Consider the following 24,993-nt stretch of genomic DNA (forward strand, 5'->3'; position numbering starts at 1 on the left):
AGGTGAGCCATAAAAAAGCCAAGGTGTATCAGAGTCTACTGTGGGGATAGATTTAGTGATAGATAAATTTTTTGTCAGTATGTACTGTTTTTCAAAATAAAGTCAGAATATACCCCTCTAATATTTCTAGGTTAAACAGAAGATTTTTGTATTACCTGTTTCTTCTTTATCTATAGTGATGGCTTAGAGCCTGTTTCGTGCTTATTAACTTACATGTTCTTACAAATATTGGGATAGAATAATCCCATGTGTTAAAATCAGAGACCCAAGAGCTCCAAGGCAGATGAGAGTCCACAAGAGCAAAGTAAACTTGAATACTCAAGAAGTGTATGCAAATGACCCAAAGCAGGGGTGACCCGGGGCTCCACTGTGTGACTGTCTTGCCTCCTAAAGTAGGGGCGTGGAAAGCCCTCTCAGGGTAGTGCTGGCCTTGCACTGTCGTCAGCCGCTGCTCAAGGGTCCAGTGGTGGCTTCCACCGTCACACCTCTTCTGCCCTGTGATTTCGGATCTTACCCAGGTACCTAGCTTCAAGCATGGTTCTCCAGCCTTCCTGGCAATGTTGGATGAGCCACTCCCAATCCTAATCAATTCATTTTCTGCCTAAACCAGGCAGTTAGTTTCTGCACTCACAGTTAAGAGCCCTAACTGATTCGGGCACTCCGGTGGAGAAGCCAGAACTTGACCCAGGCAGTTGGACCCCAGAACCCATACCCTTAAGCTCCACAGGCACCACTTCTACTGAAGATAGTCACTGTGCTGGGCTCCAGACTCTGTGTGTGCCAATATGGATTATTGTCCAAAATAGGACATTTTTGAGAATGAAAAGGGCTAATATTTATACTCATGCCAGGACTGTCCTCAGCAAATGAAATGGTCATATGCCCTACTAATGAATTATGCTTTTTCCTTATGCTATAGAAGTGAATCCATCTTCTGGAAATTATACGCATGGTGTAAGGCCCAGAGCTGGGCTTCCCTGGTGGCTCAGTGGTAAAGAATCCACCTGCCAATGCAGGAGATGCAGGTGCAATCCCTGGGTCAGGAAGATCCCCTGGGAAAGGAAATGGCAGCCCACTCCACTATTATTGCCTGGAAAATCCCATGAACAGAGGAGCCTGGGGGCTACAGTCCATGGGGTCTCAAAGAGTCAGACAGGACTTAGCAACTGAACACACACCCATCCCAGGCCCAGAGCTAAGGGTCAACTCACTAAATTCTGTTTTGAATTTCTCAGGATAAAGTTAGTGTTGTCCCTTCTGCTATATGTACATGTAGTTTCTTTAGAAATATTCTTTAGCAAATATTAAAACCTAAGAGGAACTACGCTTCTAGAAGGATAATGCATGGTTGACTTTAAGTGCATATGCAGAACTGCTGTAGCTCATGCTCACAGTGAAAAGTAATTTTAAGAAAAAAAATAAAGCAAAAGGGAAAGACCTACATAGTTTTCAATGAACTCATGAAATTAACAAACTGTGAAGTGTTAATTGAGGATATACCAAGGTTAGATTATTGGTTCCATGGAAATCCATAAGGCAGAAACAAATAGAGACATTTTATTCTCTCATCTGCTGGTAGATTTTCCCTTGAGAAGGGCATTATATTTGTTTGGAAGAAATACTTGTGATAAGCTTGAGAGAAAGGTGAGGCCCCAGGGGCAAAGTCAGGTAATAAGAGGAAATGGGTAAGTTTTCTTCCTAAGAGGGTTTCTGTCAATTCACAGGTATTTGTTTAAGCACCTTGGAGAGTCTGAATCTGCAGAGACAGGCTATGAAAAATGGACTCAAGTGCTCTTTACAGAAAAAGGAATAGGGAGTATGGAGGGAGAAATTAAGGCGGGAGAAGCCAGAAGGGTGGGAGGCGTGGGAGGATGGGAAACCTTGGAGAGAAAACTACTCTGGTGACAACGCTCCTGGAAATGGGAAATATCTAATGTGCTGCTTGACTTGATCTCCCTTTAATATCCACAGAGATTCGGTAAAGACCAGAAAATAAAGAAAAAGCGCTTGCAATAATGAGGTTCCTGTGATAATCAGTGAAGGGTCTGCATTCTGCTTCCAAGTTGACAAGGACCAAGGTGTAGTTAAAACATCTGGATGAGGGATGGCTGACCAGTGGAGGTTCTTTTCTAATAAAAATGTACATATTGCACATCCTAGCAGAGAGGCAGGAGAGGTGAGGGGAAAGGAGACTACAGCTCTGGGAGAGTGAAACTGATGACGTGAGGAACAAGAAGGGAAGAGAGAAAGAGCTAGAATTCTAGATAGAATTTGGGCAGGAAGCTCCATCACGATGCTAGCTCAAGTGCAGACATGGAGTGGCGGAGGATAGCAAGGAAAGGGACAAGTGAAACAGACATTCCCCCATCACTGAAGACTTGTGCAGCTCACACCACAAGCCCTGAGCAACATGGCAAAGAGGCCCAGCTAAGGGCCCAGCTAGGGCCCCCAGTTGGGACACCTGGGGACAAACCCCAGCTATACTGTCGATTACCCTACTGAGCTTTGGAGAAGCCATGCGCTATTTTCCTCCATCCGCTGTTACTTTTCTTTCTCCAGTTATGCCCAGTAGGTCAACCGTGTAAATTTGCTAAGTGGAAAAAGGCAGCTTGCATGACTTGTCTTCTACTCCTGCTCCTTCCTCTCTTCACTTCCAACTTCTTCCCAATGTCCAGAGCAGAGTGTCCCAAATTCGTGAGAATAAAGATTTTTTAACATCAAAGGTCTCCAGAAAAACTGCAATAGCAGCTGCTTCTACTGATTAAAAACACATAGTATCAAGAATATCTAGGGAATTTCTGGTGATCCAGTGGCCAAGACTCTGCGCTTCCAGTGCAGGGGGTCTGGGTTCAGTCCCTGGCTGGAGAACTAGACCCCACATGCCACAGCTAGGAGTCCACAGGCCACAGCAAAAAATCCCGCCTGCTGCAATGAAGATGGAAGATCCTGCTTACCACAGCTAAGACCCAGTACAGCCAAAGAAATTTAAATATGTATATAATGCAGTAATGTTTCAATTGGTTATTTATCTTATTAATTTTAACAACATCTAAATACAATTGAAAAAATAATGACATACACCTTTGTTGGGATTAGCTCTCACTGTAACAGAAATCTGAAAAACTGGCTTAAACAACACAGAAATTAATTTTTCTATCACATGAAAGTCTGGTGTAGGGATTCACCAGTCATTGGCAACTCAAGCTATTTCTCCCTTTTGACTTCAGAGTCACTAGAGCATGTCTCATGTCATCGTGTTCCAAGATAGAATTCTTTCTATATTGCCACATCTGAAGAAGAAGAAGGGGTGATAAAGCCAAGAGCACAAGTCTCAGTTTTCTCTTAAGGAAATTTCTGGAAACTTCCATGTAATTGTTCCTTTTACAGCCCATTGACCAGAACTTCGTCACATGGCTACACCTAACTGCAAACAAGGCTAGAAAATTGAGTCTCTGTTCTGGCTGCCACGTGCTCAGATAAACTATGGACATTCTATTGCAGCAAAACTAGTACTTTCTGAACCAACAGATACGTGTGATTAACAGTTACACACCTGTTAGTATAGAGTCAGAACCGGATAGAAGCCAGCTCTCCCAAGTTTCCTGTTACTTGCTGTTTAGTATTATTTTTATTCCAGCTCCTTATCTTGCCCACTGAACTGCATACATCTCTCTACCATGGCCAGATGCCTCTCTGGTGACTTATCAGGTTTTCCTAAATTGTTATTTCCCTATGTGTGTGTGTGACATTCTGATAATGTATGTGATACTGTGTGTGGGTCCTCTCATGACACTTAACACCACATGACAGAATATTCTTAAGTCCCAGCAGATAAAGGATTGGGGGCTTGGATGGTCTCTTGGGCACCTAAGGAAGTGCAGAGAAAGCAAGGAGACAGACAAGAGTTGCTTATGGCTCATGGAGGAATTCCTAAGATAATCAAGAGAAGCTGCATTTGGCAGAGACTGAGATGAGACCCTTGGGGGTAAGTAAGAGGGTGAAATATCTGAATAATAAAGGAGTCTTAGTGCTTGGGAGATCTCCTGTGTAATATACTTTCAGAAGGTGGAAAAATATTTATGATTACTGCATTGTTGCTGTACCCAGCTCATGACTAAAGATGGGAGCCTTACAGTTTAAACAGCATAAAAACCACAGATTCCAATTCCCTTTTCCTTTGTACATTGTTGTGAACGAGAAGGTAAAATTGGGGCCTTAAGATGAGTCAGAAAGCTGACACTCATCTTAGCACTATCTTTGAAATCCACCAAGGACAATTTTAAAACTAACTTCTTAGTTCCCTTAAAGGCTGGATCTTCATTTTAGATCACAAGAAGGAGGATTTACATAGAATATTACAGCTTTACATGCTTCATGTCAATTTCTGCTGAGAATCATTAATGGATATTGAGCTTAGCTTTGGACACCTTTCTGTATGAATGAGTGTTGGAAGCAACTCTTTAACCCTGTGAAACCTTTTTGGCTGATTGACTGCTTCCAACATGGTGAGGCAGAGGACTCAGTCAGGACTTAATCAGGGAAGAAGAACTACTGGGTGTATCAGGGAGGAAGGGATTCATTACACAGCTGTGGGAGATGCTGGGGAGGTGCGGGCCTGAAAGTAGGAGCTGGAGGATCAGAGAAAAGCCATTGATCTGCTGGTATGGCGGGCAGTATGGAACTTGCAGGAGAATCTACCTGGGAAACCAGACACATTTAATTGCCAGAGTAGGATCATGGAGACCTGATGAAAGATGTGATTTCTTCATAACTATTGCTTCTCAAAGCCTGCAGCTGAGCTTCAGGTGGGGGGGTCTTCGGGGCTTTCTGTCAGTAGTGCCGGCAATTTGGAAGAGCTAGATCCAGAGCAGGAGAAAATGAGGAAGCATGGAAGTTGCCCACACCTCTGTCTGTCACCTGTGAAGAACAATGAACATGTATTCCTCCTGCTTTCTAAACCTTAAATTTCTCTTTTGGCCAACTCTATCTGGAACGATAAGGAGATTCTGGGAAACACGGTTCACACTGTACATATCCCCACTAAAATACCCAAAAGGGAGAAATCATAGTTTGTACAGTTTAAGAAAATTATTAAAATTCTAATATTAAATTAAATTATAATGTTAATGACTCCCTAGTAGACTGGTTCTTATATTTATAAGTACAAAAAAGAGAAAGTCATGGAAAAGTAAATAGTTACAAAATATCACTATATTCAGACTTATTTAAAACTGAAACCACTATAAAATTTTGTTCTTAAAATTCCCATCATAGATACAGTTTCAGTTTCTCATAGCTACAGTGGAAGAATGTCCAGGAGAATTGGTTGAACACTGAATGCTTTCCTGAGTTTGATAAAGTATCAGGAACATACGGCTGGAATCCATGGACTACAAAGTAATCCATGCCATTTAAAAAGGTGATTTATCCCAGTAATAATCCCACTAATAGTTTCACACTTGGTGCTTATTAATGCTCATTACAGCCTATCTCCCTCGGCTCCATTCAGCTTTAATTTCAGCTGTTTTCTAGCACATTAACAATATGGCAGCCCACCAAAGGGAGGACAGTCGCAGACTTAATGTTTTGTACAAAATCATTTGGCCACAGAATTGGATGGATTGGAAAACTTAAGAGCAAGATTCCATTCTACCAAGAAGATTCCAAGGAGCTGTGCATCTTGAAGTCCTACATGCAGCCTTGTCTTCTTGACAGAGTAGCTGCCTCAGAGAAACATTAGCTTGAGAGCTTCTGAAGAAGAGGCCTCTTTGGTTTTGGGAGACTGCGGAGTATAGGAGAGCACACTCAATTCCAGCCTCGGCATTCTCTGTCTGCTCTCTCCCAGGCAGAGGTGAGGCTGGAGGCATGAGAGGCGGTGTCTCTTTTTCCACAGGCTTCCTTTAGCTGTGCTCAGGGCTGGCCCAGGGCCCCCCTGGGGGAGGCTGCTCCCTCTCCAGTGTTCTCCTTCCTCTCTCTTTTGTCTTATAGATATCCTTCCCCTGATGCTCTGTGTCCTCATTAAACCTTGGTTGTCCAAGGCCACTCACTGTTGTTTATCCCTTAGTCCAGCCTTGATTGGCCAATGTTTTATGCTTCAGAGTTTCCATTTTCTCTGCCCCTATAAACTGTCCTATTCTAGTGTCCCTCTGAGACCATCTTTCAGCTAATATCACAAGACGGCTAATGGATCCAGAAAGAATCAACAAGAGTCTATTGAGCGGTAGCAATTAGGTGTGTCGGGTTTCGCAGATTTCCCTGCAAATTCCAATAGGCAGTCTCACTGGAAGATAAATTGGACAAGCTTTTGGCAGTTTCCACTGGCCACCTATTCCACCTACATGCAGGGTAAATTATAGACATAAATGTTTGGTTAATTATTAATGTAATTGATGGCTGCTGATTGCTTAAAGTCATAAATGTTTTGCATAAATGTTTTGCTAAATAGATGCTTGTTGGCTAAAGTAGTCTTTTCTAGACTTTACCCAAGTATTTTGCTCTCTTAAATTACAGGGACAGGAAGGGTACTAATATTGCAGGAGAAAAGACAGTCTCTTCAATAAATGGTGCTGGGAAAACTGGACAACTACATATTAAAAAAAAAGAAATTTGAACATTCTTTAATACCATACACAAAAATAAACTCAAAATGGATTGAAGACCTAAATGTAAGACCAGATACTATAAAACTCTTACAGGAAAACTTAAGCAAAACATTCTGTGACATAAATGATAGCAATATCTTTTTCCATCCATCTTCTACAGTAATAGAAATAAAAACAAAAATAAACAAATGGGACCTAATTAAACCCAAAAGTTTTGTACTGCAAAGGAAACCATAATCAAAATGAAAAAAACAACCCATAGAATGGGAGAAAATATTTACAATACACCCAACAGATTAATCGCCCAAATTTATAAACAGCTTATAAAGTTCAATATCCAAAAACCAAACAACCCAATCAAAAAATGGACAAAAGACCTAAATAGACATTTCTTCAAAGAATATATACAGATGGCTATTAGGCACATGAAAAGATGCTCAATATTATTAGTTAGTTGAGAAATGCAAATCAAAACTATGAATACAATGAGATATCACTTCACATAAGTCAGAATCAGTTCAGTTCAGTACAGTTACTCAGTCATGTCCGACTCTTTGCAACCCCATGGACTGCAGCACACCAGGCCTCCCTGTCCATCACCAACTCCCAGAGTTTACTCAAACTCATGCCCCTTGAGTTGGTGATGCCATCCAACCATCTCATCCTCTGTTGTCCCCTTCCATCTTTTCCAGCATCAGGGTCTTTTCCAATGAGTCAGCTCTTCACATCAGGTGGCCAAAGTATTGGAGTTTCAGCTTCAGCATCAGTCCTTCCAATGAATATTTAGGACTGATTTCCTTTAGCATGGACTGGTTGGATCTCCTTGCAGAATGGAGTCAGAATGGCCATCATCAAAAAATCTACAAGCAAGAGGTGCTAGAAAGGGTGTGCAGAAAAAAGAACTCTCTGAACTATTGGTAGGAATGTAAATTGGTACAGCCACTATGGTGAACAGTACGGAAGTTCCATAAAAATCTAAGAAAATAACTACCATATGAATCAGCAACCCCACTTCTGGGCATATATCCAGAGAAAAACATAGTTTGAAAGGATGCATGCACCTCAGCGTTCATTGTAGAAAGCACTGTTTACAATAGCCAAGACATAGAAGCACCTAAACATTAACTTACAGATAAATGGCTAAAGAAGATGTGATACATATAAACAGTGGAATATTACCCAGCCATTAAAAAGTGTGAAATAGTGCCATTTGCAGCAACATAGATGGACATGGAGATTATCATACTAAATGAAGTCAGACAAAGACAAATACATATTGCTTGTATGTAGAATCTAAAAAAAATTATATGAATGAACTTATTTACAAAGCAGAAACAGACTCACTGACTTAGAAAACAAATTAATGGTTACTAAATGGGGAAAGGTGGCTATGCTATGCTATGCTAAGTCACTTCAGTCGTGTCCGACTCTGTGCGACCCCATAGACGGCAGCCCACCAGGCTCCCCCGTCCCTGGGATTCTCCAGGCAAGAACACTGGAGTGGGTTGCCATTTCCTTCTCCAATGCATGAAAGTGAAAAGTGAAAGTGAAGTCGCTCAGTCGTGTCCGACCCTCAGCAACCCCATGGACTGCAGCCCTCCAGGCTCCTCCATCCATGGGATTTTCCAGGCAAGAGTACTGGAGTGGGGTGTCATTGGCAGGGAGGGATAAATTGGGAGTTTGCGATTGACATATACACGTTACTATATTTAAAATAGATAACCAACAAGAATCTGTGGTATAGCATGGGGAACTTTGCCCAATATTCTGTTATAAACTAAATGGAAAAGGAATTTGAAACAAAGTAGATACATGTATATGTATAACTGAATCACTGTGCTTTACACCTGAAGCTAACACAACATTGTTAATCAACTCTACTCCAACATAAAACAGAAATTTTTAAAAATTAAAAAGTAAATTGAGGTATGGGGAGGGAGGAGGGAGGAGGGTTCAGGATGGGGAACACATGTATACCTGTGGCGGATTCATTTTGATATTTGACAAAACTAATACAATTACGTAAAGTTTAAAAATAAAATAAAATTTTTTTTAAAATCACTTGAAAAAAAAAAAAAGTAAATTGAAACAAATAAACAAAAATATTCCAGCAGTGGTTCCAGAGGAGGAGCAGCAATTATGTATGGGTATACGGCCTGGAGGCAGAAATGAGAGCAAGGGTATCTGAGGCTCTAGGCCAGGTTCGTCAGCCCACCTGAGCATGTAGCAAGATTGGAAAAGGAGGTGAGTCATTTTTGGGGTCTCCCACAGGAAAGGGTAGGAAAGGCCCAGGTATAACCATGCCAGACAAAACAATTGGCTTAGACCAACTCAGTCAGTGCCTGGAAAGGGGTTTGAACCATACACTGGTACCCCTTTCTAGAGGGTCTTAGATTTCTCAGACTGCCTTCACAGGTCCTGCCAGGGTGTCAGTACTATTCCATGTAGGTCTGGCCCATTCATGCGTTAGAAGGTGTAGGACACTTTGCTTGTTGCATTTACTGCCTCCAGGGCATATTTGGTGTTTGGCACATGCCACATTTTATTGACTAAATTCTTCTTTTCTCACTGATCTATCCATTGATGGCAGGGACTAAATTTTGGTACGCTAGGGTCAGCTCCAAATCCCGTACGCAGAAGGAAGCCATGTGGTGGCTGCTGGCGGTGTTAGGCTAATTGCTTTGGCCACACATAGTCGTTGAATAAGAAGCAGACTTGGAATGAATCTTGGTTTTCTTGATTGGTCACCTCTAACTTTAGGCTACACACAACCTCTCTGGGCCTCAGTTTCCTCATTTGCAACATGGAGGCTTGATAATCCTGCCTTCCTCCCAGGGTTCTTGGCAAGATCAATCAGATCATGCTTGTTAAAGTAGGTGGCCAGCTCCAAAACACTATATAATTGTAAGATGTGTATGAGATATTTATAAGTAGGTGGAAACTTTTACTTTTTATTTACCAAAATATATTTAAAGTCCTTGTTTGAAAAGAACTTTCTGATAAGTCTGCTTAGGAATGAAGGTGAGATTCTAGTATTTCAAAGAAGGAAGTGAACACTCATACTCTACCTGAGATGAGTAGAGTTGTGTTTGTTTGTTTGTTTTTGCACAGGGAGGGAGAAAATAGAGTGAAGAGGCAAGAGATGAGATAAAATCATGAGAAGTTATCACCTCTAGGCTATATTTCTAAATTCACATGGGCCAGACTCCTTCCACTAAGAATTTCAAAAACACAACCTAAGAAAGAATTCCTGACCTCTTCAACTCACTGTCATCTTTAGAATGCTATCTCCAGGATGAGAAGTAGGCCTTTTATCTGCTCTGTATAGAGCCGGTTGGCAGGCTTCGGGAGTTTTAGATGATGCTAATAGTGAGTGCTGGTAAAACTAGAAGTCAGGGCAGGCCTGTGGGGTTAAAATGCGGAAGAATGAGGACAGCCAAAGATGTCTGTGCCTGGATCAGAGGGCGCCGGGCGTGGCAGAAGGACCAGGGGAGTGGCCAGCTGCGGAGAAAAGGGGAGCATACGGCTCAAGATGGAAAATTATGAACCAGGTGATACCATCAGGGAAAACCTGATGACTTCTGATATCATAACCAGAAACATAAGCCAAGTTCCTGAACTGGAAATGGATCTACCTGAACATGGGTTAACAAGCCTTGAACTTAATGCTATTCTCTGTGGCCTAAGAACAATCTTTTTACAATTATCGTAAATAATAATTACAGTTATTATTTTATTACAATTATTAAAGATTAAAAGTTCACCATTTTAGCCATTTCTTAGTATACCGTTCATCTGCATTAAGTACATTTGCACTGTTGGGCAACTGTCACCATCATTCACCCCCAGAACTTTTTCACCTTCTCAGACTCAAATTCCGTATCCATTTAACACCAACTCCCCATTCCATCCCTCTCCCAGGCTCTGGCAACTCCCCTTCTCCTTTCTGCTGGTATTAATTTGATTACTTTAGCCACCTCACATAAGCAGAATCACACAATATATATTCTTTTATGACTGGTTTATTTCACTTCCTATAATGTCCTCAATGTTCGTTCATGTTGTAGCCTTTGTCAGAATTCCTTCTTAAGTTGATTAATACTCCATTGTGTGTACCTAATACCTTTTGTTTACCCAATCGACAGCTTAGGTTGTTTCTGCCTTTTGGTTATTGTGAATAATGCGGCTATAAACAGAGGTGTACAAATACCTGTTTTGAGTCCTATTTTGACTTATTTTGGTTGTAAACACAGAGGTGGAATTGTTGGGCTATATGTTAATTCTGTTTAATTTTTTGAGGAATTACCTACTGTTTTCCACAGTGGATACACCATTTTATATTCCTACCAGCAATGCATAAGGGTTCTAATTTCTCTGCATCTATAAAAGCCTTTTTTGATGTCTCTTAAGTGCGACATAGGTTAGAAAACTACCGCGTTACCAACGGCAGTGACCTCACTTTGGATGGTGCGTGTACCTTACAAAGATTTTGTAGGTCACCTTTGAGTGCAGGTAATTTGAATTATGGTCGCTGTACTGTAACATGGTATATCCCATGGCTGATCTGTTTTTTTTGTGATCTGCTCCCTCTTTTCTTGGTTATACCTTTGAATGGTGGCTTTGTGGCCAGACACATAACTCATCCCTGCTCCCAGAGAAAGAAGTAGCTTAACTTACTGGCTTAGAATTTCTAACTTCTCTTTAGAAAGTTGTCATTTTCACTTCATTCCAGACTGAGGAGTGGACTTTGGGTCTAGACAATGTAAACTACTCAGAAAGCCCTTCTGTTACCTGAGCCTGGCATAGAAACGGATTATTTTAAAGAAATATATGGACAAACATAAAATAGGAGAGAGAGAGAGAGTGGAGGATGAGGACATTCTGTGGCAGTGGTAGGAATAATCAAGCAAACCCTTTGATGGGGGCTGTAGAGGGTGCAGGGAATGGGGAGCTGAGTGAGCAGAGAGGAAGCTTCTCAAGCTGTCTTCCTAGCAGTCTCCCCCTGCCTTGGGCAGGTAGTGGTGGCTTAGTCTTTCAGACATGTCTGACTCTTGCAACTCTGTGGACTGTAGCCTGCCAGGATCCTCTGTCTATGGAATTTTCCAGGCAAGAATACTGGAGTGGGTTACCATTTCCTTCTCCAGGGGATCTTCACGACCCAGGGATCAAACTCAGCTCTCCTACATGGCAGGAGGATTCTTTACCAAATAAGCCACCCACCAGGGGAGCCCTTGGTCAGGTGGGGCTCTTGCAATGGAGTCATTGGCGATGTTGCAAGATGCAAAGAAACCCTCTTCCCTATTTGGGGTGTCAAATTTTTTTTGTCATTGATGGTCAAATTTTCAATTTCCTAATATTTGAAGAGCATCAAAAATGAATAGAGAGTATAGGCATACCTCAATTTATTGTGGTTCACAAATAATTGTGTTTTTACAAGTGGAAGCTTTGTGACAATCCCACCTTGAACAAGTCTATTGGTGTCATTTTTTAACAGTGATTGCTCACTTAGTGATCTGTGTCACACTTCATAATTCTTGCAATATTTCCAACTTTTAAAATCATTATTACATTTATCATGGTCTTTGATGTTACTATTGTAACTGTTTTTTGTTTGGTATATTTAACTTAAGGTATAGACATTGTTATTTTGACAACACTATTGCACACTTAATAGACTACAGTATAGAATGAATATAACTTTCACACACACGGGGAAACCAAAACATTTGTGTGACTTGTCTTTATTGCAGTGATCTGGAACCAAACATACCTCTGAGGTATGCCTGTATGTTATTTTCCAAGTTGATTTTTATGTTTCTTTAATTTTACTTTATTTTTTAGATTCCCCAAATGAGAATTTTTTTAAAAATATCTGCCCTTATGAAGTGTTTCTGAGGTAGTTCATCCTGATTCCTCGTGGTTTATTCTGATTTTTCTGAAAAGGATCTCAGGATTTATGCTCCAAATGGCTTTTCCCCAGGCTGGCAAGGAAGGTACCTTAATCAGTCAGGAATTGAGGTCTTGCCAAGGGAAAGAAGTCAGCCCAGAACAAGTATCCACCTGCCTTGAAGCCAGGAACAAACTAGCTTTAGGTGTGATCATTGACTGATTATGAATTTCATGTTAGCTTAGATTGGGGATGATAAGCCTGGGTTGGTTTGGACCAAGAGTGTTAAATTCCCCATGAACTTGCAGTAAGTCACCCAGCGCCTGGTCTTGTTTCATGGGAGTCCTTGCAGCTAGTGACTCCCACAGGTACCATCATGGTAACTCCCTTCTCCTACACGTGTTCTTCAGACAAGTTCTTACCTGACCTGGGCGAGATGGAGGGAGACCAACAGGGAGGATTCCAGGGACAGGAGGCCACCTGCTCCTTCCGTCAGTCATCTGAGACTTGTCCTGACTCGGCTAAGAGCATCGCTAGGAAACCACGATGTTCAGTGATGCATGCTCGCACGCAGACCTTGGAAATCTATTCAACATCGGGCTGTCCTTCTATGATTGATTTAAATGTTTGATGCTTTTTGAAAAAAGCTTTATTTGAAAATTAACTTTTTTTTTTTTTTTAAAAAAGGCAAACTATATGAAACAATAAAAAGTTCTGCATTCCCTCATCCTAGCTTCCAGTGCTGAGGATATATTCTTTCAGGCATATTCTGCACACACACACACACACACACATATATGTATACACAGTGAAGTTGTATTGCTCAGTCATGTCTGACTCTTCGCAATCCCATGGACTGTAGCCTACCAGGCTCCTCCATCCATGGAATTTTCCAGGCAAGAGTACTGGAGTGGGTTGCCATTTCCTTCTCCAGGGGACCTTCCCGACCCAGGGATCGAACCCAGGTCTCCCACATTGCAGGCAGACACTTTACCGTCTGAGCTACCAGGGAAGCACAAATATATAAAACCCAGGCCATATTGGGCTTCCCTGGTGGCTTAGATGGTAAAGAATCTGCCTACAATGCAGGAGAACTGGGTCTGCTCCCAGGGTCAGGGAAGATCCCCTGGAGAAGGGAATGGCTACGCACTCCAGTATTCTGGCCTGGAGAGAATCCCATGGACAGAGGAGCCTGGCAGGCTATAGTCCATAGGGCCACAAAGAGTTGGACATGACTGAGAAATTAATACTTTCAGGTCATATTATTATATGGCCATACAATCCACTTTATAGAATAGATACCCTTTGATGTCAACTCATCTGGATATAATCACAATAAGTAATCTACTTTCTGACAGTATTATAGATTCATATTTAAATCAGGTTCTGAACCTCAGCTCAACCAGAGTGTTTAGCTGAGTGTCACTGGTACAACTGGCCCTGGGCTGTTGGCTCCCGCTGCTGCTTGCCCCCATGCTCCTTGTGTGTCCACCGCAAGGACCATGGCATCTTATCAAGTGCCTGTGGAGGCTCAGGCAAGGACTCCTGGCGAGGGAGAGTGAGCATGTAGCCAGTTTGGCAGGAAAATCCAATGGCCTCCAGGCTCTGTGATCATCCAAGTGTTGGCAGGACTTTGAATGTTGTCTGGGTCAGCGGAGGCTGGTGCTTTTTCTCATGAATGGGCCAACATCAGCTGCCAGCCAGAATCTCCAGAAATCTACGGTTGGTTGGTTTGTGGCCCAGACGTGCCAAGTAGTCAAATTTCTGGAGTCTTCCTTGTTTTATCCCTGCTGTAGTGCAGGGGCACTTGCCACCATTGTTTGGGGGTTGGGGACTAGGGGAGTCTTGCTGTTCTTAATTCTTTTGGACGATCATAATTTGACTAATTTCTAGCATTTCAGAAGCAATTTTCTCTCAACTAAGACTCCCTCTTCTGAGCTGCCTCTTTGGGATGATGACTTCCAGGCCCTCCCATCTTTTTCCCTGACCACTTTCTTGAGCTCCTAGTCTGTTAAACCAACTTCCTTCCAAAAAGTTCACCCTGCAATTCAGGCCCACGTCTAATTTGTTCAAAGTGAGGCTAATATCTTCACCTGGAAACCTGTCCTGTTTCTTGTTTCTACCCATCTAGTCATTCTAGAGAGAAACCACTTAAATCATTCTTAATTTTTTTCCTCACTAATTGTTAAGTCCTGTTGATTCTAGCTCAAAAATGTTTTTCAAAATGTCTCCCTTTTCTCTCGTCCCACTGCTACTGCCTCTATTGAGTCTGTCATTATCTCCTGATTCAATAAATATTTACTAACTACTATTATGTACTGGAGACACTTCTGCCATTCAGGGATTCATGGTTTAATGATTCCATTTAACTTGCAGAGGGATCTTACTGAATCACAAATCTGCTCATAATCTATCTCTGCTCAAAAACCCACATTAGCTCCTTGCTGTCTAAGGGGCTTCCTGGGCTCAGTAGTAAAGAATCTGCCTTTGGAGGGACCAAAGGCTACCAGTGATTCTCCAAAGGTCCTCTGGATCTTGTGTTCTGAGTAGGTCTCCAGTAAATATGAAGACAAAATGTACCTCTGATTTGGAGATTAGTACCTGTTTAGTTATTTTAAACTTGTTTTGAAAGTTTTGTAAGAGCCTTTCTTTGCATTTAAGAAAGTGTGATTGTGAGAGTTTCTCCCTACCCCCCCCTCACCCCCACCCACCATAGCTCCAGCTCCTCGAGGGAGAAGTCTGCTAAGGAGGCTACTGTCCTGGAAGACAAAGGCTGGAGCTCAGTCTCAGTTAGTGGGCTTTATGTTTATTAAGATATTTAGATGGTAGCATAGGAAATAGAGGAACGCAAATCCATTATATTGCACACATTATATTGCATTATATTGCACACCTCTTCTGAGGGGTGCAAATCCATTATATTGCCTCAGGGCAATCTACCCTGCTCAATAAATTGCTCCAGACTTGTTATGGATTATGCCCCCACCTCTAAATTCATCTTTTGAAACCCCAACCCTCGGTACATCAGAAGGTGACTATTTGGAAATACTGCATTTCCAAATACAGTATTTCCTAATTATATCTAAAGAGATAATTAAGTGGAAATGAGGCAAGCCCTAATCTGATAGTGTGAGCCCTGATCTGACAGGACTACTGTCTTTATGAGAAGAGAGGGGAGGTCTCAGGGACGTGCACACACAAAGAAAAGCAGGAGAGGGCACGGTGAGAAGGCGGCCATCTGCAAGCCTAGGGGAGAGGCCTTAGGAGAAACCAAACCTGCCCACGGTGTGATCTTGGACTTCCGGCCTCCAGAACTGTGAGAAAATAACTGTGGCTTCTCTGTGTTGAAGCCACTAAAACAGTCATATTTTCTCATGGCAGCCTGAGCAGACTAATATGAGACCCAAACAGCTACATTCTGTTGTATTTAGTGAGTATTAATTTGTCACTCAAATGTTCATTCACTCAACAAATAGGCACTGACTATCTCCTGACACTGAAGCCCAAGTCTTGTAAAGGAGACACAGTCCCTTTCATCACTGGGTGGTGGAGACAGACCTGGGAGGGGCCAGAGCAGGAGAGAAGGGTCTGGAAATGAGAGAGCCTGGCGGCCCGGTCCTGCTGGGTGCTCCAGTGAGGGTGGAGAGAATGATTAAGGAGGCTGAGGGGAGGAGGTCACTGGTCCCAGTTCACGTCGGGCTTTGGAGGCCAAGTTGAATGGTGATGACATATAGGCAGGGAGCACAGAGGTTCTGGGGGCAGAACAGAGCTGGGGGTGCTCTGAGGCAGAAGCTGCAATCAGGATGGAGGGAAGGACACAGGTGTAATAGCCTTGTCTTCCAGGTGCCCCACAAGGGAATGAGGGACTTTAAAACAGGGGGCTGGCTTACATTTTGGTCATTAGAGTAGAATGAAAGGCACACTGCACTGAGTTCTCCCTCCCTCTTCTACCATTTGCCAAAAAAAGGCAATTTCTGGGGAACTTTTTCTACATATGTCTCACCCTTAAACACACACACACAGCTGCTTGAGCAAAGGTGTCATTACTAAGCCCTGCTCAGTTGGAAGTACACATACCTCACTGAGCACAACTCACTCAACCAGTTCTACAGAGAGGGAAGTGCAGACAGACGCCACCACCTGTGCAGGCAGGAAGCCTCAGGCTGCCTTGATGTCTCCCTCCCACTGACCCTGCCCTTGGAAATCTCTCCCTCCCCGGCATTTTCCTACCCACCCCTCGCTCCTTCAGCTCATCACCTCTCCCCTAACGCTAACCTTGATGAGAACAGATTCAAGCCAACCAGGTTGTATATAATACCTCAATTCTTTTTGTTAGACACCAGTGACAACCCAACAGTTTGAGGAGGGGAGCTTTTAGCCTCTGCTTCACAATCTCCCTTCTGGTTTGTAATGCCAAGGATCTTAGCTGGAATCTGTGAAACACATCTTTGTTTTCATCAGCCTCTCATTGACATTCAGTATCTCCTTCAGTCATGAATAGAGACAACCACCACCTCAGTCATTAACTCCCGTGTCTTTTCAGCAGGAGAAATCATGGGTATTTTTCTATCACATTTTAGATGTTGTGGACCCTCAGAATTTCATTTATAGTTATCACTAAAAACAGAGACACCATGCTGTTGACAAAGTTTTGACATATCTATAGTTGAAGCTTTGGTTTTTCCAGTAGTCACGTACGGATGTGAGAGTTGGACCATAAAGAAGGCTGAGTGCCGAAGAACTGACACTTTCAAAGTATGGTGCTGGAGAAGACTCTTGAGAGTCCCTTGGACTGCAAAGAGATCAAACCAGTCAGTCTCAAAGGAAATCAGTCCTGAATATTCATTGGAAGGACCGATGCTGAAGCTGAAGCTCCAATACTTTGGCCACCTGATGCAAAGGGCCAACTCACTGGAAAAGACCCGGATGCTGGGAAAGATTGAGGGCAGGAGGAGAAGGGGGCAACAGAGGATGAGATGGTTGGATGGCATCACTGACTCAATGGACATGAGTTTGAGCAAACTCAGTGAGATAGTGAAGGACAGGGAAGCCTGGTGTGTGGCAGTCCATGGGGTCACGAAGAGTCAGTCACAACTTAGCAACTGAACAACAGCAGCAGCATAATTATTAGAACTGCCTCTGGATTATGTTATTGCACAGTTTCTGTTAGCTAAGGAGCACCCAGAGTTCCGTGGCATAGTAAAGCTTAGGAACCTCTGCCCCGGGCTGTAACTTACAGGTCTGAGAAGGCTCCCTAGTGAAAACAGCTGCAGCCCTGCCCTGTGGATTCCGAGCCCGGGGCCTCTATCCTTCATTCATTCCCGTAGTGGTTCAAGACAGACCGAGAGCTGATAGTTTCTGAGGAAACTCTTGTCCTGGCCTCAGGTGAGACCTGGAGTGCTCTGTGTAGTGCTGGGGTACCACCACCCCAGGCCCCTGCTCCAGGCTGGGCCAACTCCTACACTCCTCAGTCATTTGTCTACGAACTGGAAATGCCTGCGACAAGACACAGAGACTGATGGCAATATACCTGTGAACAAAGTGCCGTCTCATTCTCGATTCCTGGGTACGGCCTTCTTCAAGCCTTCCTCCCCACGGGGATCTCCACCCAGCACACGACACTGCTTCCCCCATCCAGACACGCCGCCCACATCCTCTGTTTCACGCTGCTTCTCTCTTACACGTGATGCTTTGACTCAAACGCCCTCCTCCCAGCCATCTGTCAAAATCCTGCTATCCTCCTGTTCCCCTTCACCTCTTGGCTCAAGCTTTACTTTTAAAAAACTTAAAGTAATTTAAATTTAAAAAATTATTTAATTTTTAAAAATTTAATTAAAAAATTATTAAGGTTGAAATTCATATAACACAAAATGAATCATTCTAGAGCGAGCAGTTTCATGGCATCCAGTACATTCACAATGTTATGCAACCAACATCTCTGTCTAGTTCCAAAACATTCCCAGCATTCCAAAATAAAACTTAATACTCATTCAACAGTTGCTCCTCTTTCAACACTCTCCCAGCCCCTGGCAACCAGTCCACATTCTGTCTCTATGGATTTGCAAGTCTTGGATATTTCATATGAATGGAATCACACAAGATGTGGCCTTTTGGGTCTGGCTTCTCTCATTCAGCATAATGTTTTCCAGGCTCACTGAAGTTGTAGTACAAAGTACACAGTGCTAATTCACTTCAGTCATTTTTATAGCTGAGTACTATTTCACTGCATGGATGCACCAGAATTCGTCTATCATTTCATCCACTGATGGACGTTTGGCTTGTTCCTGCTATTGTGGATGGTGCTGCTACGGGAATAGTGTTGCTATAAACATGCGAGTACAGAGATTTGTTTGAGTGTTCAGTTCTTTTGTATATATATCTAAGAGTGGATTTACTTGGTCATATGGTAATTCTATGTTTAACTTCTTGAGGAACTGCCAGAGTGTTTCCACAACAGCTGAACTATTTTGCATTCAAACCAGCAATGCACAAGGGTTCCAACTTCTCCACATCCTCATTAACACTTGCTATTTGAAGCTTTACTTTTTTAAAAAACAGGGGAATAGTTTTTCTATTTACTTTGTGATTATTATGTGAAGCATCATTTAGTTCTTTAAGCCGAATTTTCCAATCAAGCATAGAAAACATAGAAGGCAATCATTTTGGAGAATGGACAGGCTAATTAATTTAATTAGAATTGAATACCACCTTTCCAGTTATTTCATTTACTATGACTTATGCTGAAGCTTTACTATGTTGATGTGGGCCTTTTAAAACTAATTTTGCTTCTTTTTGGCTGTGCTGGGTCTTTTTTGCTGCATGGGCTTTTCTCTAGTTGTGGAGAGCGGGGGCTACTCTCACTGCAGTGCTTGGGCTTCCCATTGTGGGAGCTTCTCTTGTTGTGGAGCATGGGCTCTACGGTGCACGGGGCTCAGTGGCTGTGGTCCCCAGGCTCTAGAACACAGGGTCAATAGCTGTGGTGCACTGGCTTAGTTGCTCTGTGGAATGTGGGATCTTCCTGGTTTAGGGATTGAATTCCTGTCTCCTGCATCGGCAGGTGGATTCTTTGCCACTGAGCCACCAATGAAGCCCCTGCAGCTTTACTTTTTAAACCCTTCAATAATTTCTTCCCTTTTATGCCCCCTCCAGACTCTCCATACCCGTACCTGATCCATTCCTGCAGCACTGCCCTTAATCACACTATATTGTAATTCTATACTGTTATTCTGTGCTTGCACATCTCTTTCCATCGTTAGACTTGCCAGGCTGAGGTTGCTTGTGGGCAGAGATCCCTTGGTACCTGCAGAGAAGTGCTGGCCCCTCGGGTGGGCAATAGGTGTCTGAAGCCTAAATGTGTGACTGAAGGGCTCATGGGCTCCCTCCTGTGGCGAGCAGAAATAAACCTACAAACCAGCATCCTTGCCTGAAAAATCCCATGGACAGAGGAGCCTGGAGGGCCACAGTCTAAAGGGTCACAAACACTGAGTCACTGAGCACTCACGCAGTCTCACCTGTCCTGGTCTGCCCTGACATACAAAAAGCCTTCCAATGAAGACAAATGAGACACCAGATGGGCAAGCATGCTGAGCTCTTTGGAGAAGAGAGCCTGTGTAAATCCACATCTTTTATTGGAGAAACAAAGTAAATGACTCCAAATTGTCTTTGCTTTATCTTGCCTGAACAAGTAAGTTTGGAGGATGAAAAGAGCTCTTAGAGGTGCATATATGAATCATCATGCAATAAATGTAAGCCTTCTGGGGAAACTGACTCTGGCACGAAACGCTCTTGCCTAGTGACGAGGTGAATGTGTGCCCCTGCGTGACTTAGCCCTTTCTTCTCCCTTGTTTGTCACTGTAAAATTGGAAGAGCTTTAGCATTCCTGCTCCTGCCACCCACTTCAGAGCATTTGTCCACTTTCCATTTATCAAAAGGCATCAGAACGTGCTAGGCCCTAGGAAAGCAAACATAAATCAGGTCACATCCTGTTCCCAGTGTATCCCTGTGTAAGATGAAGCACGTTAAGAAGCCACACATCTGGATTACTTCGGAGGAAAGAAATCTCCATGGAAGGGAATATAACATTTGTTTATAGGCACACATGACAGATGTGGGGAAGAGCAGTTAGTGGTGCTTTATTTTGGTTTTATTTTGTCGGGTGGGTCCCATCCTTTGACAAAGAGCTAAATATTTTTCAGATGTGTTGGCAGTTTTAGGGCTATTATAATACTTATTTTTCTAGCACCAATAGAAAGGCAGTAGATTAGGTCAGGGAGAAGGATCTGACTATTGAGATTTTCTCAGTTGAAGTTCTTTCACCATTAAAAAAAATAATAAAAAAGGCCTTTATGTATGGGAGAGGCAACTTAGGATAAGAAGGTGAGATTTGCAATTAAAGTCCTGGGTTTGAGTCCCAGTTTTGCTACTCATTAGTCATATTCCAATGGACAAGTCTCTGGACCTGGGGTGCTCACTGGGGTCTATCTTTCCCGTCACATCCCTATCTTGAGGAATTTGAATAAGTAAATCTGGAGGCATTTCAACAGCTTATTACACCATTCTGAGATCAAAGGCTTTGTTCTTGAACCCTAATGTCACAGTCTTCATTTCTGAGTTCAGATGGACTGTTGTAAAAGCTATCCTGCTGTTGTTAGTATGATATGAATTTCGGCCTTCAGGCTAGAGTTGCTGTTAAGATAGGTAGTTGTCTCTGAACACCAAAGCCTGAACATCTGCTTTAACCAAGTTTAAGTTGTGTGGCTTTACCTTCCAGAGTGCCCCACAGAAATCTTGTTAGATCTGGATAATTATGCCCCAATCCCTTCCCCTGATACCTGTGGGCTCATCAGGCTTCCTTTCTTGTGCTTCTCCAGGCCTCCCCACTTCTGTGCCCACCTGCTGGTTTCACTTTTGCACTGACTCTGATGAAGAGTTTAGTCCCCTTTTGAGATGCCCCCAAAGGACCCCTGACTCACCAGTGGGCCTTACAGACTACTCTGAAATTTTGATGGGATTGTGGGGGGGCAAGTCCAGGGACGCTTACACATGAAGGTGTGGCCAGCCTTCTCTCACCTGGCTTTCTTATTTTTCCATTTGTTCTTTTCATCTTCCCTTTCTTAGGCTGCAATTTTAAAAATAAAAGAGGTCCTCCCCCAGGGTGTAGCCAGAACCATTGTGTCCACTCAGGCCTCAGATTCTTATCAAATATTTTCCTATCAGAAACAGCCTTTTCTTCCCCGGGGGAGTTCTTGCTTTGGGAACCCATCCAATCCTTAGGGGCTCAGGCTGGGAGGCCAGTCCCAGGGCAACGTCAGTGAAACCTGCCAGGATTTGACGGCTTGGATGTCCCTTTTTACCCACGACCTGTACTTGGTACTTAACATAAAACTCTAAAGCAATTGACTTTCCACCATAAAGTTTATCATTAAAGTGTTCTGAGGCATTCTGTTTTTGAATCCCACACTCCCTGCAGATTTTCTGCAGACAGGGCCATCTGGTGGGACTTCCTCCAGATGACCACAAGAGGGCACATGATTGCCAGCTCATAAGGCCCTCTGCACAGCCAACAGCCAATTCCTGGGGCTTTGCTATAGAAAGGACAGTTTCTGTTTGTTTGTTTGTTTTCCCTCAGAAACAGGAGGAAAGCAGTTGAAATTCCCAGGATGCAGCTAAGGCATTTTCTACGGCATTCATCTGTGAAATGTTGGCTGCGAGAAGCAGACATTCTGGCGGGCAAAGGAAAGACCGCATTCTCTGTTTCTCTCGCGTAGTCCCAGCCCAGGGAGAAGAAAAGGGCTGCAGAAAGTTGGACAAATGATTTTTGTTGTTCCTGAGATTACTAGTAGAATATGCTGGTGGGCTACATGTGTCTAGCAGGCTTCATGGTATAGTATAAATAAAGTGTGGAATTAGGTCTATATGGGATTCATTTCCCTTTCCCAAGCTTCCTGTCAAGAGGGCTGCTGGCAACCCTGGAGAAACTCCAACAGTAACCTGATGCGAGGTCGAGAGGTGTTAGGATTGTCCCTTGGATTGGGGCCCTCGGGCCCTGATTTCAGATGAAGGGGTGATGAGACACTATTCTGGAGGGGAACATGGAGATAGTGATGGGATGGGAAAGTTAAGTGGGGTGAGTAAGCATGAGTGTAGGTCAAAAGTCAGAAGTGGCCTTTTAGAGGTCAAAATTAGATTGCTTAACTTCTAAAGTAGCAGACAAAAATTCAACTATAAGTGAAAATGAAGGAAGAAAAAAAAGGAATTAGAAACAAAAAAACCTGTACTATCAATGAGAACTCTCAGCTCAGATGTTGAACTAAGTCCTCATAAGACAGTCTGGAAATGTTGCCCAGCTCCAGTACCTACCAACTCTGTGACCTTGGGCTGGATACACAGTTTCTCTGAAACTCTTTCCTCATCTCTAATATGGGGAAAACTATCATGGCTACCAGCTGGCTATGAAGAGTAAATAGCATAATGTGCGTGAGAGTGCTCTCCTACGTGGCTCTTTGTAGACAGTGAATATTCTAGTTCTCTCCTCTCTTCTCCCTCTTTAGCAAGTCTAGCTTATTAACACTTACTCATTCAAGAATATTTCCTGAGTACCTGTATCAGTTAGGTTGCTTTCAATTGCAAGTGACAGAAAACCTCACCTAAATGGCAGTAAACAATAAGGAAAAGGTATTATCTCGTTGGGCTTCCCTGGTGGCTCAGGGAAGAACCTGCCTGAGATCTGGGTTCAATCCCTGGTCTGGGCAGGGCAGTTCTAGGGTGGGTTACTGTGGAGTCTCAGCACAATTACCAAGGACTTGACTCCTTTGCTACTTTAGCTCCGTCGTCCTCAGCAAGTTTATGTCTGTCCCGGTGCCTCTCTCTCCAAGGCTGTAGAACAGCGGCTCCTCACTCTCCTGGAAGTGGGCCTGGGCTCTTTACTCTCACGCAACTCTTCAGAATTCTCCTAGAACTGTTTTCCAGAAGTTGCCCCAACAGACCTTATCTCATGTCTCATGGACCAAAAGTGGCTTACTTTGCTCCTCCCTGAATCAGTTCCTGGTGAGATGAATGAGCTTCTGTGATGGGAATGGACCAGTTGTCATCCACCCTGAGATGTCCCTTCAGTTCAGTTCAGCTCAGTCGTGTCTGCCTCTGCGACCCTATGGACTGCAGCATGCCAGGCCTTCCTGTCCATCACCAACTCCCGGAGTTTACTCAAACTTGTGTCCATTGAGTCAGTGATGCCATCCAACCATCTCATCCTCTGTTGTCCTCTTCTCCTCCTACCTTCAGTCTTTCCCAGCATCAGGGTATTTTCCAATGAGTCAGTCAGTTCTTCACATCAGGTGGCCAAAGTACTGGCGTTTCAGCTTCAGCATCAGTCCTTCCAAAGAACACTCAGGACTGATTTCCTTTAGGATGGACTGGTTGGATCTCCTTGCAGTCCAAGGGACTCTCAAGAGTCTTCTCCAACACCACAGTTCAAAAGCATCAATTCTTCGGTGCTCAGGTTTTTTTTTATAGTCCAACTCTCACATCCATACATGACCACTGGAAACACCATAGCCTTGACGAGATAGACCTTTGTTGGCAAAGTAATGTCTCTGCTTTTGAATATGCTATCTAGGTTGGTCATAGCTTTTCTTCCAAGGAGCAAGTGTCTTTTAATTTCATGGCTGCAGTCACCATCTGCAGTGATTTTGAGCCCCCCAAAATAAAGTCTGTCACTGTTTCCACTGTTTCCCATCTATTTGCCATGAAGTAAAGGGATCAGATTCCATGATCTTTGTTTTCTGAATGTTGAGTTTTAAGCCAACTTTTTCACTCTCCTCTTTCACTTTCATCAAGAGGCTCTTTAGTTCTTCTTCGCTTTCTGCCATAAGGGTGGTGTCATCTGCATATCTGAGGTTATTGATACTTCTCCTGGCAATCTTGATTCCAGCTTGTGCTTCATCCAGCCCAGTGTTTCTCATGATGTACTCTGCATATAAGTTAAATAAGCAGGGTGACAATATACAGCCTTGACATACTCCTTTCCTGATTTGGAACTGATGCGTAAGCAGTGGCTGCATGGCACGGGAGCGACTGTGAGATGTCCCTTAGTTTTCCAGAATTGTTGATGCCAGAAAAAAATCAATTAGGTAAAGACAGAAGGGAAGAAATCGCTTTTGGCAGGCAACCAAGGGTATTTTCTAGGCACTGTAGTTGGTGTTGAGCATACGGTAGTTAAGCCTAGAGGAGGGCATGGCAACCCACTCCAGTATTCTTGCCTGCAGAACCCCATGGACAGAGGAGCCTGTCAGGCTACAGTCTATGGGGTCCCAAACAGTTGGACACGACTGAAGCAACTTAGCACAAGCGACTGAGCACGCAGGGACACAACAGTAGTTAAGACAGACACCATTCCTGGGGAGCTTGTATGAGAGGTCACAGACAAGTAAACTCGCATTAACAGTATCGTGTGTAGGTGCTATGCAGAAAGAACTGTATGGCAGTGACCCATGATTGGTGGCAAGG

Source organism: Bos taurus, chromosome 2 (assembly GCF_002263795.3).
Source record: "Bos taurus isolate L1 Dominette 01449 registration number 42190680 breed Hereford chromosome 2, ARS-UCD2.0, whole genome shotgun sequence".
Classification (NCBI taxonomy): domain Eukaryota; kingdom Metazoa; phylum Chordata; class Mammalia; order Artiodactyla; family Bovidae; genus Bos; species Bos taurus.